Source organism: Pocillopora damicornis, chromosome 1 (assembly GCF_964200805.1).
Source record: "Pocillopora damicornis chromosome 1, jaPocDami1.2, whole genome shotgun sequence".
NCBI lineage: Eukaryota > Metazoa > Cnidaria > Anthozoa > Scleractinia > Pocilloporidae > Pocillopora > Pocillopora damicornis.
Genome location: NC_142670.1, coordinates 16564073 through 16582509, shown reverse-complemented (window position 1 = coordinate 16582509; position 18437 = coordinate 16564073). Strand labels below are relative to the sequence as shown.

Genomic DNA, 18437 nt, shown 5'->3' with positions numbered 1-18437 from the left:
CTCCCCGAAGAAGTCTACTATAGTTAGACGAAACGCGTCGGAGAATAAAGAAATTTTACAACTACCGTTCGTAGAGAGCTGCTCACCAGTCTAGTTTTAAAGATTTTTTCAAAAATTTGGTGCAATATCTGTGGTCAGTTTTTCCATGCAGGTTGTCTGGATATACCTTTCGCAGAGACGTGGGGGGACAGAGACACCAACACAACAATTCACCTGCCGTTCGGTTTTCATCCCGAGTTCATTTGATTATAAATATTTAAGCATGGTAAACACATTAGCCTTCACTTGGCTGTTTCTCGAAGCTCAGTGTTTTCCTACATGTCTTTTTCACGCGAAATGAGGCGATTGAATATATATAATAAGCACTAAAAGAACTACAACTGATGGAAATTTTAAATTTCTTATCTAAAGGCGGTGGATACAAACTTATTGATGACTCTAAAAATATAAAAATCTTGAACGAAATTTTTTTAGAGTTGCTTAGCTTTTCATTTTTCCGGAATCGAAAGTCGAGATTGCAAAATTCAAGTGAAAAGCAAACTAACTGTGATTAACGCCTTCAACAAGTCAAGATCCTTTTTCTCGTCCTACAACAAGTTATATATCGTAAATATCATTCTTCTTGATGCCTTTACCGGTGTCACTGATCGCGATGCCTTTCCCGATGCCTCCGTTGGTTAATATAGCGGTAAAAATATTGTTCCAGTCAAAACGTTTGGAAAATTGCTTAATTTTTTGAGTAGCGAAGTACAACCTGTAACATTTTGGCTTTACAACACGATTGTTTTTTGCAAGTTACAAAACGTAAATATAATTTTTCTTGGTGCCTTTCCGAATGCCACCGATGCCTTTTCCGATGCCTCCATTGTTTAATACAGCAGCAAAAGATATATGTGCCATCAACACTTTTGAAAAATTGCTTAACATTTTATTTAGCGAAGGATACTGGTTAACATTTCGGCTTTACAACACTATTGTTTTCTGCAACTACAACTGATTTGTATCTATATGAAGTATTAAATTCGTTTCCCCGCTGACTACCCGTATTTCGATCTTTTCTTCTTTCCCCGCTCGTCGCCCGTGATGTAGCAACTCTCGATTAAAGTGCCGACAGTCGTGGCGACAAAATGCGTGACATTCGATGAGACTGCGCTTATTGGTTAGTCTTACTCACGTGGTTGCTCTAGAATCAGATTAAGAGACTAGTGGACGCGTCACGTAATCTTCGCTGGACGGTTTTAGTTTTGACATCGATGTGGCTGCAACTTTCTTCCGGAGTGGTAATACCAGTACCACTTTGAGTCGACGACCATCCAGCTCAAGCTCATCAACCGGCGCCCGATCAAGCGCAGTTCCATCCCATCCAGAGCTTTACGAGACGGTTCTATTAGAAATCGGGAGAACCTGGTGGTCTCAAACCGAGAAATTCGACAGTTCGACACAATCAAACAACTGGGGGATATGGTAAAGCGGCAAAATGCCAAACTAGACAGTTTGAGCGTGGAATTGGAAAACGCTTGTAAAGAAGTGGCTGAGGTGAAGACCGAACTACAGACTGTACGACACAAGCTCGATCGCCAACCTCAGTCGACCGAGAAGGAGAATATCCACCGTGAGCCTGTTCCAAAGCAACTAAAGGTTTGTGCAAATTTTTGTTCCAGCACTGTAGCAATAGGCGTTTCCTTTTAAGCTTCGATTCTGGTATGGGAAGTATTTTAAGCTTGTGGGACAGTATTCCCTTCTTTATTTCTATTGAAAGAAGCATCTGTTCTCTTCTTTGTGATGTTAATACCGCATGTCATATGGCTTGTTTGAACCTGAGCTGAGAAGAATAAATACACGGGGGGCGGCCTCAAAGATTGCACTAGTTTTTGAAGTTTTGAGAATGTCAGACATCATTTGCCAATAGTGCCTGAAAATCAACTTCTGCAGTTTAGCGCTAAAGCTACTGAAAAAGGTTACTGCACATAGTTCAGTGTGGATTGTTTTTTTCTGTAATAATTTACAAAAATGTCCTTAAGTTAAAGAAGATGTTATTGTTCATTGAGGTTACATAGATAAATGAACATTTAATAATTTTTCTCATGATTTAGAGTCAGGCTATCAAACGTTTGATTGGCTGTTTCAACAGCTACACTGCTAGTCTTCTTCATCAGGTGATGAAGTTAAATGTTTATGTGTTGCTATATGTAGCACCTTGGTGTTTTGTCATAGGTACATTTTGGCCCTCCGTCATTGGGATATTTTGATCCTCGTTATTATTCCAACCAGCAGATGTTGTTCTCCTGTAGGTCAGCTTTTTTACTGACTAGCTGTTATGCTTTTTGATTGTGGGCGTCCATGCTTAAGGAATTTTGATTCTGCTCTCATTATTGATGAAGAAGCCATCCACATAAAACTTTACCCTAATAACGTCAATAGAGACAGTGGGATCAAAATTTCTGAAGTGTGGATGGCTACTGTTAAAAAGCATCACAGCCGGTCAGTAACAAAGTGGACCTATGAGGGAATAACATCAGCTAGTTGGAATAATAATGAGGATCGAAATGCACCAGGGACAGAGCACTACAACGTACCAATGACAAAACACCAAAGTACTACATATAGCGACATGTAAACATTCAAACATGCTGCCTGACAAAGACTAGCAGTGTAGCAGTAGGAAACATTGCTGTCAAACTTTTGATAGCCAGACTCTACATCATGAGACAAATGATTAAACATTTATTTCTTTATTTGTCCCTAAGTTGTTTGTTTTTGTAAATAATAAATCCTCTATTCTGGCTGAAAATTTTAGAAAACCACACAATTGTAAGCATAATTTGTCACCCATTATATTATTAGAATTTGAACCTAACTCCCTTATTTCACTTTTCACCTTTGATTCCACATACACTGTTCTTATAAGAAATGTTAATGTTCTTATACATATATATATATATATTCTTCTCACCTTTAAGGGTGATATGCACTTGTTGCACAACAAACAAGAAGTTGAACTTTAGTTTTGTGGAAGTGAAGGGTGAGTAAAAGATATCTATTCAGGATATTAAGAGTTCGTCTGTGGAATGTTTTGGATATGCACCTATCATCAGCCATCTCCTGGAGGGGGAACCTTGGTTAAGGGAGGGGACTTTGCAAAGGGTGTAGTCAAAGAACTAAATTTCCCTTTCTAGGTGGGGACAAAGGACAACCAAAGTTAAGAGATTGTCCCTCCTAGAGGGGTGGCACACTTTTAAACAAGAAGCCACATTAAAATTTGCAGGACAAATTAAAGCTTTGCTTACTTGTGATGGAAAAGCAATACTTTCACAAGACAAAAAAAGATTTTACACAATGCTTAATAGTCCACCATCTTGATTCAAGCAAACCGCGAGGAGATGGAGAAGCCTGTGTTCTTGTGTATTGTGGTCTTTTCTGTCATTTAAAACAACTTGAAGTGACTTGTTTCCGGCTCTCTGCAAAGTCCCCTGACTTTTTGCGATTGGCTGGCAAATGGGGAAGAGAGGATTTTATTTGTCTGTGATTTTCCCTCAAACATTTTCCTACAAGCAAACTTCACAGATCTTGACAAAGTCTCAGTTCTTAAACACACAAAAATTTTATCACCTTCCAAACAAGCTTGGTCATTAACTTAAACCTATATTTAATTTTGTTCATCTTTATGCACCTTTCTAACAAAGTACTACTATAACATTCCTTTGTAGCATTGATAGTGCCCACAACAGTGCTGTTCGAGGATTTCTTTGTAAGGAACTGGAAAAGGAAAACAATGACTATGAAAAGTCAACTATCAAGTGTAAGTGATATGTTCATATGATTTTCTCTTTAAAGTACATACATAAATGTGCTACTAGAGTGTGCATGCAATTTACTTTTCTGGTCCAACAAAATGTGGTCACCTTGGATGAAATTTTCAAACTTTTGTTTAATTCATCTGAAAGTTTGTTGTCTAGAGTACCCTAAAACAGAGCTTTTCAAGGTGTGTAACCCGTCTTGTGCCTACCTTTAGTAGAAGACCCCTATTGTTCCTGTTGAATGAAACTTAACTTCGAAGAGACACATTTGATGCATATCTAACAATTTAATAGGTTGAATTTAAAAATGACCTAACCTGACTTTCTCATCGAATGTTGATGTAAGGTTACTTGAGAGAACGAATGGATAGATTTGAGAAAAGTAGCTCTCAATGTTAGGACAAGATTCTCATCAAAGACTTTTTCATGAATTTGGGTAATAAATAAATAATAAGCAATTAACCTAATACTATTTTTATGTACCAGGTGCTGTGTCAAGATATTATGAAACGAAAAGACAACAATACCTCGACAATCTACCTGATAGAAGAAATAAAGCAGAGAAGACTGCTCTGCAACAATTTGATGCAAATTTCATGAGTGGCAAGGAGAATGGTGAGGGCAGTTAAGAGGATGTGTGGGTTGTGAGGTCACCACTGTGGCGTAGTCCACAGCTATCTCCTCTCTTAAAGAGACTTGAGGAGAAAATTGACAAACAGCCATCTTCCTCCTGAAGCTCACATCCACAAAATACAAGAGTAGAAGGAGAGCCATCCACACACAGTCTACCAACTTCCTCACCTGCATGGGTACTCCTTCCTGGTGATAGACAGAGCCCTGAGAGGTCTCCTTCTCAAAATAGGACTCCTCCCTCCCCACAGTCCCCACAACATTGCAGTGGTGATGAAAGCGATGGGGAAACAGACGGCTGCAGTCACTGTGGGACTAAATTAATGCCTAAGTGTTCTTTATTTACATAACTTGTATGTTTTGCCTTCTGTTTTTAATTCAGTTCATTTGACAGAATGGCAAGGTGGTTTATGGGTATTAGGGTGAATGGTTCCTTTTTAACCCTAGCTCACGTTTTTTTTTTTGCATATTGCATTAGCTGGTTTCACAAATTGAAAAATTAACAAATGATGCAACTTTCTCTCTCTCTCATCTTGATTGGAACATAATCTGCCAGCTATTGCAAACAGTTCAAAAATCTCTGGGAAGAATCCTAAAATAACATAGAATTTTGTGGCGATCAACTCCATTTATTGTTGAAGTAATATTAGATGTACTGAAGACCTTTGTAAAGAATGCTACAGTTTTGGATATGCCACAGTTAATTTGATTGGAATGATTTAAAACAAGCTTCTTGAATTATTGTGCTCTTCAAACAACTTTTATGTTAAAGAATTGGCTTTAAAAAGGCACTATCCAGCTCAGTAAATAACCAGGGCCCACTAAGTTGTTCACATGGTATGACTTGCTTAGAATTTATTGTTGTTTTTGATAAAATTTTATTACTCTCTAATATTAGAGTATAGACATTTATTTTTGTTATTCTTGTCTTCATATCTGATTGATGAAAATGTCTTTTCATCATACTAAACTTATTGTCGTGGTGTAATGATTTATGTAAATATCGAAAATGTTGCTTTCATCCATGTCAAGCATTAAGCACTTTTAGCTTAGTATATTTAATTATTACACGCGATCTAAATTTTTTCCCTTTTTGTGCACAAGGTTAGACTTAGTTGTTAGTCATCACATGATGAAATAGATTCTGTAAATTGGCCATTTTGAGTATTATTTATTAGATATTAAAATAATTTATTGTTTTATAGAGTAAAGGTTCTGAGATAAATACACTAGTAAGAGGGTGCAGAATTATCGGGAGAATTCGTTGCTTTTTCCAAGAACACCTGATAGTATGTAGTGTGAATCAAGAATGCCGAGTGAAATTTCTCTTACCGTGGAATATCAAAATCTAGAATATGAATCTATTCTTCAAGTATCGAGAAATTTCGGGTTCTTGAATATCAAGCCATTCTCAAAGAAACGTGGAAAACCGGCTTCTAGAATACAGACCGATTCGTCTAGTACCGTGGAATTTCGGGTTCTTGAATACTACGCGATTCTCGTATTACCGTGAAAAATCGGGTTCTAGAATACAGATCGATTCGTCTGGTACCGTAGAATTTCGGGACAAGAATACTTAGTGAAACTGTTCTCACGGTGGAAAAGACAATTTTTAGAAAGACACAATTTGATTGACCGCGCGCTCGTATACGGTACGCCATTATTTGCGGCAAATCTGAAAGTATAAGGAAATTTCCAGGTCTCCACAGGCCGCGTTTCAATGACGTATCCTGACATCGCATTTTCCATGCGACGGGTTAAGTCCGAATTGGAACGAATAAAGTTCCTGACACTCGGTGGACACATCGCATGTCTTGGAACACGGTACGTCCGGATATGTCCGTGTTCTCGAAGAATACGGGTCTGTATCGTGTGGTTTCAGCACTGCGATACGCCCTATCTCACACAATGTTGGTATTAGCCATACCCAGCTACCGAAACGTACTCGTAGTATTTACGAAAAGCTAAACGTAACGATCGGTACTCCTGTCTAATTCCCTGCTTTTAGTTTATCTAATCGAATATCCATCGCGGGGAATTATGATTTTCACAAGTCTCGTTATCATTGTGTTGATCGTTTTATAATGGTCGCAATAATGTATCACATTACATCCAACAAACTCTGTAGCCTCATGCAATGCACGTATATGGCAACGAACGAAATTACGAATCTCGCCGCTACCGTCACACCGCCGATGAATCGTTAAACCATTTTTTTTTAACTCTTTACGGTGGCTAATTTACGTTTTCAACCCAGTTGTTAACACTAAATTACCCGCTATACTCTCCCACCGACGCAGCACCACAGTTTTTTTAGAAACTTACCCCTTTATAAGAAATCTGGGGGCATGCTCTTACAGAACATTTTTAAATCTAGGATTTCGGAAATGCAATTTCCTGCGTTTTTTTTTTGCAATTTAGGCAAATAAATTAAAATTATTTTGTTGGTGTTTTAGTTTCCCCACCTCCAGTATTATCGGTAAATAAGGCACAATTTTACGGCTGGCTGCGGAAAATATTACATACATTTGTATACCGGTATCATGCAGCTATGTGGCATCGTTCGAAAAGGCCACTTCTGGGCATGTTTAAAAACTAACTTCCCGTATGGAAACCCAGACTGGGCCGCAAACCAGTCGTAACACGAGAAAATTGTCCTTACTCTTCTCTGCCAACGTCTGTCTATTCCACACATTCTTAATTATTAGTTCATTATTTTTCCCTTTCATACTTCTTTTGGTATCTTAATTAACTACCCTACCCCCCCCCCCCCACCCTCATGAAAACAAATTAACGTCGCCTGACTCATGAAGTGGTCTACACTTCATATCAGTTCGTATGGTAAAGCCTCATGTATTATAACAATAGGTGATTGGAAGATACAGAGGGAGTAGAGAGGAATTTTTAAAGTGTTCAGTGGACTGTTTTCAATGCTTCGAATAGAAAACCCTCAAAGTCATTTTGTTCTACAATATAGCTCGTTTTCTTATTGCAACTACAAAGGAGGCATTGCTTTATTGACGCTTACAGTCTGTTTACAAGCATTTTCTGTGTTTCTTGACCTTCCTTTACTGGTGTAACGTACTAAATGATGTGATTAAATGATTTTTTGTTAGGCGGTTGGACAACAATCAGTTGAAGGGATTACCATCAGACGTTTTTAGCAAAAACACCTTGTTATCGGACTTGTAAGTTTATACTCTTCTTTATTTTTGCAAAAGACGCCTTAAATCCAAATCTACCGAACATACAATAATGCCTTATCTCCAAGTGACCTAGATGCCTTCTTTCCTCTTATGCTGATGCACAAGACCCTTGATCCTGCCTCCCCCTATGTGGCACTCCTCGTCTCCCGAAATGTTAATTTCTCTTTAAAAAATGAGCAGCCCTAGTAATAGATCTTTTTAGCTGTGTGATCACGTAGTTTGCAGAAGGTAAACAAGGATTCGAAATGGCTGCTCAAGTACGTACCGCAGACGACATTTTATGGACGAAATTCCTTCTCCTCTTGCCGAAATTATTATATTCACGAAGAAAATAACCACTCTAATGACTGCGCTAAAATAGAAATGGGCGACAATTGACGTAAAATCCTTTTTAATACAAAAGTTGAGATTGTTAAAAACGGTCTTACGAGCCTACGATCTTTAAAGTTGAAAAAAATACATGAGGCCGGCACAAAAGAGAGGCAAATATATTAAACAGAATCTAACCTTGAAAGTAGGCAGTTCAATGCGTGGGTGCTGTCGCATCTTATCCTAAGAAAGCGGCATTAACACTTGGACTTCGAGATGTCCTTTAAGACATGCATTGGTTTCGGAAAATTCGTTCCGTGATAGATTGTCCACAAAGAAAAAAAAAGTAAACAAATTTGTTAAAGGAATCATTCGAGGATGGAATTTCCCCCTTAGACCCTTCCCCCTTTCTTAACTAGCCTAACTATCAGGTTAAGAATATCCGTGCAATTCGGTGCTTAGGTCTTTTTTTCAGTTTTCTTCTGATTATTATCCTTTGAATTAAGGGATGAAAAAACAAAACAAAACAAAACAAAACAAGAAAAAAAAAACAAAAAAGAAAAACAATCAGCCCAGTGTCACTTGTTATTTGATTAAAACACGAGAGTCCAGTTTGAATAAGCAGTCAAAGCACTTGAAATGAGCGCAACAACTGAATGTGAGGTTTAGAAATGTGTCATGCACCTTTAATTTATCTCCAAGTGTCTATGAATCAGTATTACAGTATGCCATAAATTTCCAAACTTGATTAATCCGAACAAATTGTTTGAGAGGCCAGGACGGGGTACTAATCCCATCAACCAATCCTTCCTAAATCCAGATCCAATATTCGAGCGTCTCTGAATCATCTTACCTCAAGCTCAGTAGCAACAAAGTACCACTGGCAAAGACCTTAATATATGACTCCCTGACTCCTACGAATTTGTAAAGTTTTTATAGAGATATCCGGGACTCTCTAACCGTAATTGAATTTAACTACTGCTGGCTATATTTCTGATAAAGTGGATACAGGGATACAAGCAACATGAGACCTGTGAGGAAGCCTCATTTCTTGAAAAATAATATTCCACGAGGGAACATATATCTGAAGCAGAACACGGAACTTCCTAAATTACTGTCGCGCTCGATAAGGTGCATTTGAACTTAACCAACGGCACCCAGAAATTTGTTAGCGATCATAAAATAGAAATCCTGATAATGATTTGTAATAGGAAACAAAACTGGCCATTGGGAGAACACTTTTCTCCCTGCTGATATCCATTACATTCAGCGCTTAAATTAAGGTTGTTTTCATTGTGTCCTTTTTTAAGCCTTTTGGGTGTAATATATTTTTCAAATTTGTTAGGGGCGGCAGGAATATTCAGTAGATGATAAGTGTGTACAGCATTGAATCAAAGAGATTGTTTCTTTTTAGAGAGATTTTGAGGTTATAAATGTAAAGAATGTAAAGAAAGGTTTATGTTTAGAAAAGTGTAAGATGTATTATGAAATAGAATATGAAAGTAGCCTCAAACAAAACTTTTAACAAAAACTTTTTTCTGAATTCCGTTATGAACGATTTAGCATTGGTGATTTTCCCCAACAAATTGAAGTTGACCACTTAAACAAGACTTTCACGTGAAACGAGAAGAAAGGAAACAAATGGCTTGGATAAAATGCAATGCAAATCCAGAACCGAAAGGCACAAAACCTGTCTGAAAGGAAAGAATACATAGTCAAGCGACAAAGGATCGTGGTTTGCCCAACTTTCAATGATTTGCGGAGCTAGAACATGTTTAATTTTTCCCTTGGTTTTAGCCTTACCCTACCATCGAAACGTACTGGAAGTATATTCGACTGACCAATTAGATAATATAGCAATATATCTAGAGTGGCCACATGGCTGCAGCTGCATTAACACTTGGACTATGAAATGTCCTTTGAAACATGCATTAGTTCAGGAAACTTTGTTCGCGAAATAGATTATCAAAGAAACGTTTGAAAAGAAATTTGTTAACGGAATTATTGTGGGGTAGAATTTCGCCCTTAGAACCTTTCCCTCTTCCTTAAATAGCCACATTAACAAGTCGAGAATATTCTATGTGGTTCAGCACTTAGGTCTGTGTTTCAATTTTCCTATCAATATTCTCTTTTGGACGAAGGGACAAAAAATTTAAAAAGAAAAAAAAGGAAAAGGAAAAATGTGACAACCCCATATACAAATTATTTTGTAGTAATTGTGGGTTTATTTTAGGCCTTTCTATCAGAGCATGAGAACAGAAATAATAACTTTTTTCAGGCAGCACTCTTATTCTCTGAACTTTGTTGTCGCATACCATGCAATTAAAAATGCATTCATTTATTTTTGATAGGTGGTTGAACAACAACGAGTTAAAGAATTTACCATCAAGCATTTTCAGTAACAATACCCGGCTGTGGCAGCTGTAAGTTTGGAGTCTTTTTGAATATTTTTGTAAGAGCAACGCATGGAATCCGACCTTCAAAGCAGCCGTTTGAATGCGTGGGTGATATCGCATATTTGGGTTATATCCTAATAAAGCTGCATTAACACATTTTCATTTGAAAAATCCATCGGTTCAGGAAAGTTCGTTCGCTAAATAGATCGTTAAAGAAAAATTTGTAAGGAAATCACTCCGCGTGGTGCAGTGGTAGCGCTTGCGCTCTCTAAATAGGCTTAGTGGGGTTCGATTCCCTCTCACAACGAGAACGCCACTTTTTTTTCCTTTGTCTGAAGGAGTGAACAAAATAATTAAATATCTAATATCCTTTTTTTTTCATTAACTGACAGTCTATTTACCAAACTTCATTCCTTTGACTGCCGTCAGCTAACCAGTTTGTAAATGCATTATTTTGGGCAGAGAAATGATTTTCTAGTCCGCGTTTTATACTTTATTTACGCTCTCCATAATTAGTAAAGTTTATATGCTAAGATTAGCCACACTTAGGATAACTTAGAACGCGGCTTTGTTGAACAATAGCTAACTCTGTTTAATTATCTGACCCATAATTTTTTTGTGGGAAATGATAGACCAATCGTGCCATATTTGTGTTTTCAAAACAAACTAGTTTTCTTAAGTCTGTGAATAAGAGTCTTCCTCTTTCCTCTAAATTTCGTATTAATGCGAGCGGCCATCTGATTCCATTGCTAACTAAATCAAAGTGCTCTATGAGCAAACTCGTGAATTGACACATTATTTTTTGGATTATGTTTAGTGTTATCTGGTTTATGGAATTTTGTGGTTGATTGTCGTATCTAGAGTACAAGCAGGAGTTCAGTGTTCGCTAATGTAGCAAAGAAACAAAATAATTGAAATTGAAATGATCATGCTATTACATTTGACAAGGGTGGATGATGTCATGTGTTTTAAACGTATATCATTTTTGTTTCTGGTTCAAAAGAAAATGTTGGAAGTAAATGTGGGTGAAAAGTGAAATTTACTGTCTATCATTGTAAAATTAGAAAATCAAGGGAATACTGTCTTAATGAAAACATTAACGATTCCCTCTTTATCAAATGAGACAAACGGGAACGAGTTTTGAGCGATATAACTAAGCCAAGACTGCCACCGTCATTTTGGATCTCCGCCGGGGTAGATTTTAGTCACGTGCTAGGCAACGTATAATCAATGACAAGATAGAATTGCATTTCAGGCCTATTTATCAATTTTGTGGCTAATAACTTTCGCATTTTAATACGTAATACGTATTTCGAATCTTCAAATTGTCTTTAACCTTAAAAGAAAATTGTTCGTTAAAAATTCACTAAAAATCCGTAGCTAAAATTGTTTGTTTAGGCGTTATTTGATTTTCGTGTTTACTTATAATTTCGTCAGTCGCCGGCATCTTTTGTTGCTTCACACAGGAAAAATACACGATACGAAACGTAATGATCGATTTTGTCCTTAATCTCACACCATAACAGAAAAAGCTTTTGAACATCTGTAAACTCCGTGCGCTTCGCAGTAAGTGATATTTTCAATGAATCTTCGGATTGTTTTCAAGTTCAAGGATTGTGAATTACAATTTTATGAAAAACGAAGGTTGTTCTGTTATTTCAGTGTGAATCCTAGCATGCCTGCAAGTCGCTGGCGCCGCTTGTTGAAACTAAAAGGAAAAAAAACACTCTTTTAAGATTATCATTGGCTTCTTTTTCACCCCACCACTATTCTTAGCAACAAAGGTCGCCATTTCGTTTGTTTATTGCTTGCCAAAAACTATCAAATGCACTCAAAAGCCTAAAATCGAAAAAAAGTTTACAGAAATCGACCAATCGAGCGAGCGAGCGAATGCTACTCCCCACATCGTATCTATAACTCGCTCTTGCGCATGTGCGCAATTCACGAGTTAAAAATGGCGAGTCAAACTTTCCAGTGAGAGTACGAGACATGTTCAACTGTTGTTTCTGTGATACGGTAGAGTAGCTAGTGATACTTTGAACGTTGTGTCCTGACAGTTGCATAATATCAATTGGCAGCAAGTCGTTGTTTCCAGATTTTACATTATTTACTGCCAAAGTAAAACGGTGCATCTCTAGCTTCCATCCACCAACTTCTTAAAAACAACGCAAATCCATGTGTTTGCTCAATTGCGCACGTGTCAAAGATCATTTGCATGATTCCTAAAATTGACCAAGATCTCCTTTTGACCGTTCAAACTTCGTTCGTTTATCGTCTACATTGAGGATTTTAGGTTTTCATAGCAACTGAATGGAGAATAGATGCCGAGTTGTCCTAAAACGTTGCGGAAACGTGATCAGTCGTAACGATTGCGCGCTTGCGTGACTTACAAAGTAGACGCCTTCTCGATAGTTTACTTTGAAATACCAATTCATGAACTACGTACAGTGAGGAGAAGATCAAAATTAAAGAATAAAATTTGGCACTCTGGTCATAACAGACATATTGCGTTGCTTAAAAGGACACAAAGACAAGTTAAAATAGGTTACAGAGTTTATATTTACAAAACAACACGCATACACTCTGAAATAATTCTTGCCGTTTCTCCCGAGATTTAGTACACGGAACCCGATGAACTGGCCCTCCTTTCTGCAAATTTCTTCCCGTCATTAATGATGTTATGCTCCTATGGACCACAACGGTTTTGAGCGACAAACTCGACATTTCCCTGCGACCATCAAAATCAACTGGACAAACCCGGCTTGATATATTGCGTGACGTCTTGTGCAAACTTATCTCTTTGTCATACGACCTGTTTCGCGGCTTCTACAAGTTGGAGCCAAAATTAGTTAATGTAACGAATTAAGATCGAAGGTTATTAAAATGGACTGAAGAATTTTACATTTTAAAGAGAATTTTATCTTTTAAAACGCTTATTTAATCATGGAAAGCAAAGATTGAAGTGGCTTTGGGTATTTTAGCCTTCATTCCTACTTTCATGCTTTATAGCCCAATATGTCCCAATAACTGTGGTGCAGTTTTTTTTGAAAATATACATTAGTTTTCGAGGAATTTCTTTCGTAGTTTGACCGCTCAAATATGCAAATTTTCACGGTGACTACTACCCGAATTGTGTGACCTCATCTAACGAATTTATTTGACCTCCGCTATTTCTGTCGACATAACCCTTTGTTTTATCATCTCAACTTAATACCCTGTCATTACTTAAGCTGGCAAAGAAATATTTAGTTTTTGGTGAATACTTTTGTCCTACATACCTTTCCTACAAGTTTTAACAATGACTGATATGACAGAATCTACTGAGCTTCCGGATTCAAAAAGACAAAAGGATGGTTAGAAAGTTACTGTAAACATTTCCTTGTGTATCTAACTCAAAGTCTGGCAAAATTTATTTGCTAGCGACTATGAAATATACATGGCGTGCCTACTTGTCGCCACCGTTACTAGCATAAATCACTACAATTTATGAAAAAACGCACATAATACTCTTACCTTGTTTATCCATGATTTTATTAGCTGTTTCGATGATCACGTTATGCTCCACCTCGCTCTAGCCAGATTTGAGTTCCAGTTTATACATCTACTCCATCTTATTATATCAGCTGCACGACAAGCGTGACAGATAGATGTAAATCCAAAGATGAATCAACCTCCGAAATACCAAGAGATGGGTTTTTTTCCTATTTGCATGTTTTCTAGAAAAACCTTCTAGGAATTACTGCCTTTAGAAAACTAAAATTTCCAGACCCATCAATGATTCCTTTGCCGGCGGAAGTCAAAGAATAGTTACAAAAGTCAATTTGATTGAGAAGCTACCTACTAATTTAGCTAATTGATCTGTTGTATAAACGTCTGATCTTGTATTGCGCAAAATTCTAATTTCTTTGCGCATTATAATTTGATGACGTAACAGATATAATTGTTAAGATTTTCTATCGCTAGACAGTGTTATGGACACCTAGAACCAATGGGTAAATATTTATCTTGATTTCTTTTGATATTATCGATATGAACTGAAACTAATTTGTTAACACATTACTTTACAGATTTCGAATCTTCGATCCATATCCATGAATTTTGTCATAACATTCATCCGTTATTTATTGTAATAAAATATCGAGGTTTGGAACCTTTGGTATATTAATGTCCTAACACACCGTCACAGATCTTACATGATAATATGGAGATTTGCGTTTCGTTTAAATCGTTTGCTGGTGGAACTTGTGGGTTTAGTTATCGAGAAGACCAAAGTTGCATATCCCAAGTCGTTCCCTTACGCATGCGTAGGTGTTAAAAATACATTTCAATTCACTCGCGGAGTTGCAAGTTTTCAAATCCAGAAAATGAAGTTGATCTTATTTTGTCGAGCACCGGCATCTTCGAGACGCCAAAAGATATCGCTGATTTTACAATTTGCCCCACAGGCATGTTTAGTACTCAATTAAATGACGCTCATTTGTTGTACTCGCTTCCTTCGACTGAAGAGATGAAATAACAGTTAAATCGATTTTTTTGTCATACAACGTGTGGTTGTGTTTTTAAAAACGACTCGCGCACAATTTTTTTTTCTTGTGGGTATTCGCGAGTCGATGAAAGAACAGTCTATTAATTATAAGGGCTGCTATTCTCTGGAATACAATTGCATTCAAACATCCGGATGTAAAAAAAAAATAAACGATGAACTAAAGATTCGAAACAAAGTAGGATTCATGAGTTAAGAGACTTTCATTTCAAAGCGACATCCGCCTGAACCTTTGATTTAAGTAATGACGATTTTATATATTTCTAATGGTTTCAGTATTAACACTTCGTGGGAGCATGGGCTTAAAGCAACAAGATAAATCAAGCAAATAAATAACGTGACGATCTATGAGCGTAAAAATTACTTGAGTCTTTCAATTCCTACAAGAAAAATGTATCTATGTTAAAAATATAATTCTTATAAATTAAATAAACTGATTGGAAAGTCTCATGAATAGATCATAATTGGGAAATGTCGCGTGAACCAGAAACCAAATGATTCTCACACCTTTCCCTGTTCGTTTGTTTTTGTTTGCTTTTTTGCACACTGGGCTTGCCAAAGCTTTTACTTGCTTTGGCTTTTTGTTTTGTTTGTCTTTTTTTTTTTTTTGAGAAGAGAAGTAGCACCTTTTTCAGTTTTCGAGAACTATTATATCTTGAACTTTGTTGTCCTATACAATGCAACTGAAAATACATTAACTTATTTTTGATAGGCTGTTGAACAACAACCAGTTGAAGAATTTATCATCAGGCATTTTCAGTAGTAATACCCATCTAGAGTGGCCGCACTTGGACTATGAAATACCCTTAAAAACATGCATTAGTTCAGGAAAATTTGTTCGCGAAATAGATTATCAAAGAAACATTTGTGAAGTTTTATATGAAATAACATTTGTAAGGAAATTTGCTAACGGAATTATTCTGGGGTAGAATTTCACTCTTTGAACCTTTCCCTCTTCCTTAAATAGCCACATTAACAAGTCAAGAATATTCTATGTGGTTCAGTACTCAGATCTGTGTTTCAATTTTCCTACAAATATTCTCTTTTGGACGAAGGGACAAAAAATTTAAAAAGAAAAAAAAGTAAAAGGAAAAATGTGACAACCCCATATATAAATTATTTTGTAGTAATTGTGGGTTTATTTTAGGCCTTTCTATCAGAGCATGAGAACAGAAATAACTTTTTTTAGGGCAGCACTCTTATTCTCTGAACTTTGTTGTCGCATACCATGCGATTGAAAATGCATTCATTTATGTTTGATAGGTGGTTGAACAACAACAAGTTAAAGAATTTACCATCAAGCATTTTCAGTAACAATAACCGGCTGTGGGGGCTGTAAGTTTGGAGTCTTTTTGAATATTTGTGTAAGAGCAACGCATGGAATCCGACCTTCAAAGCAGCCGTTTGAATGCGTGGGTGATATCGCATATTTGGGTTATATCCTAATAAAGCTGCATTAACACATTTTCATTTGAAACATCCATCGGTTTAGGAAAGTTCGTTCGCTAAATAGATCGTTAAAGAAACATTTGTAAGGAAATTTTTTAGCGATCATTCCGTGTGGTGCAGTGGTAGCGCTTGCGCTCTCTAAATAGGCTTACTGGGGTTCGATTCCCTCTCACAACGAGAACGCCGCTTTTTTCCTTTATCTGAAGGAGTGAACAAAATAATTAAATATCTAATATACTTTTTTTTCCATTAACAAACAGTCTATTTACCAAACTTTATTCCTTTGACTGCCGTCACCTAACCAGTTTGTAAATACATTATTTTGGGCAGATAAATGATTTTCTAGTCCGCGTTTTATACCTTATTTACGCTCTCCATAATTAGTAAAGTTCATATGCTAAGAGTAGCCACATTTAGGATAACTAAGAACGCGGCTTTGTTGAACAATAGCTAACTCTGTTTAATTAACCGACCCATAATTTTTTTGTGGGAAATGATAGACTAATTGTGCCATCTTTGTGTTTTAAAAACAAATTAGTTTTCTGAAGTCTGTGAATAAGAGTCCTCCTCTTTCCTCTACATTTCGTATTAATGCGAGCGGCCATCTGATTCCATTGCTCACTAAAACATGGCGAGTCAAACGTTCCAGTGAGAGTGTGAGACATATTCAACTGTTGTTTCTGTGAGACGGTAGAGTAGCTAGTGATACTCTGAACGTTTTTTCGTCCTGACAGTTGTATACATGATATCAGTTGACAGCACGTCGTTGTTTCCAGATTTAACATTATTTTATTGCCAAAGTAAAACGGTGCATCGTTGGTTTTCATTTCCGCGGGTCGCTTTTCTGCGTAGACCTCGTAGACCTTTACTGGACATTTCTGGTCGTTCGGCACAGCAAATATTTTCGGTGCAATGGCTCTTACATTCCGTGGATGGTTTCCTGAAAGAGTTTTGGTTTCTCTTTCATTGAATTCGAGGTACTCCTGCCATGTAGAAGTTTTGACAAAGTTTTACGTCTCCCCTTGAATACATTTCCCTGTGATCCTCGCAGCCTAGTAACCCAAAATGGATTGTATTGTTAAACCATACCGTGTTTAAAAGCGCTTCTACCGTGGAACTTCCCAAGAGATCTTTTTCAAACAGAACTTGAATATCTTCCTCACTAAAAGCAGCAGAAGCATTAGGCTTGTTGCCTACGCCTTTCCGTTTTAGATCCCTTTGCTTTGACTGAAGCGCTTTCCGAGTTTGCTCGAACTGGACGTCTTTTATAAGACAAAGTCCATAGTTTATTTTTTTTCGAATGGTGCTTAAAGCCAGCGAAGAATGCCCTTAAGAAATTAGGCTCGTATTACTAGTTGTCTTCTTTTTTGTGAACCGTTATATGGAACTCGCTGACAAACTTGTTCAGCTCTTGAGGAGTCATTAGTTCATTTGCTTCGTCCCGCCTTTCAAAACAAGAAATTCATGGAACGCAGCAACATATCGTTTAGTCTTTTTCTTGGTGTTTTTATTTTACTGTCCGTCTATGAACTCCTCTACTGATAAATTTAGGCTGGAAAAACGGTTAGTCTGATTTGAAGCCATCTTTCTTAAAAAAATGCGTCGTTGTCAGTGTGATAGTGGCTTTATAAGGGTCGTAGTAATATATATCACATCCGACAAACTCTGTGGCCACATGCAATGCACGTATGTAGCGATGAATGAAATTACGAATAACGTCGCCACCGTCACTCCGCCGATGAATTGTTCATACGTTTCTATTTTTGAGCGTAGCGCTGGTGGGTATTATTGTACGTTATTGTTCATCTAATTGTAAATTTATTCCGATTTCTTCGAGAAGTTGACATCCTCCAGGTGTAGCGTGAGATTTTTAAGGTGAACGCACGAGAAGATAACACCTAGCGCCGAAGGCCGTCCAAAGTAATGAATCTAGGAGCATGCTCTTACAGAAGATTTTAAATCTAGCGTCTCGAAAGTGCCATTTCCTGCATTTTTCATTTGAGCTCTGAGTGATAAAGAAAACAATAGGTCGCTTTGGGCGAAGAGTTAACTTTCGGCGGATGGAATTGAGAATTTTCCCTTCTAAATGCTGTTTTATGGCATCAAC

General features: G+C 37.2%; 1 long non-coding RNA gene and 1 pseudogene across 2 annotated transcripts; one reads left to right on the top strand and one right to left on the bottom strand.

Moving 5' to 3' along the window:
• Positions 1–17914, bottom strand: part of LOC149052354 (uncharacterized) — a 219968-nt pseudogene extending 202054 nt beyond the window's left edge.
• On the top strand, positions 932–5629 carry LOC149052355 (uncharacterized). 2 transcript variants are annotated; one of them, XR_016183315.1, is made up of 4 exons: positions 932–1638; positions 2961–3022; positions 3708–3799; positions 4284–5629. It is a non-coding gene; the product is annotated as an uncharacterized LOC149052355 (long non-coding RNA). The 2 variants fall into 2 exon arrangements; XR_016183317.1 differs by lacking the exon at positions 2961–3022 and having other exon boundaries at positions 933–1638.
• Positions 17915–18437: the final 523 nt, after the last annotated feature.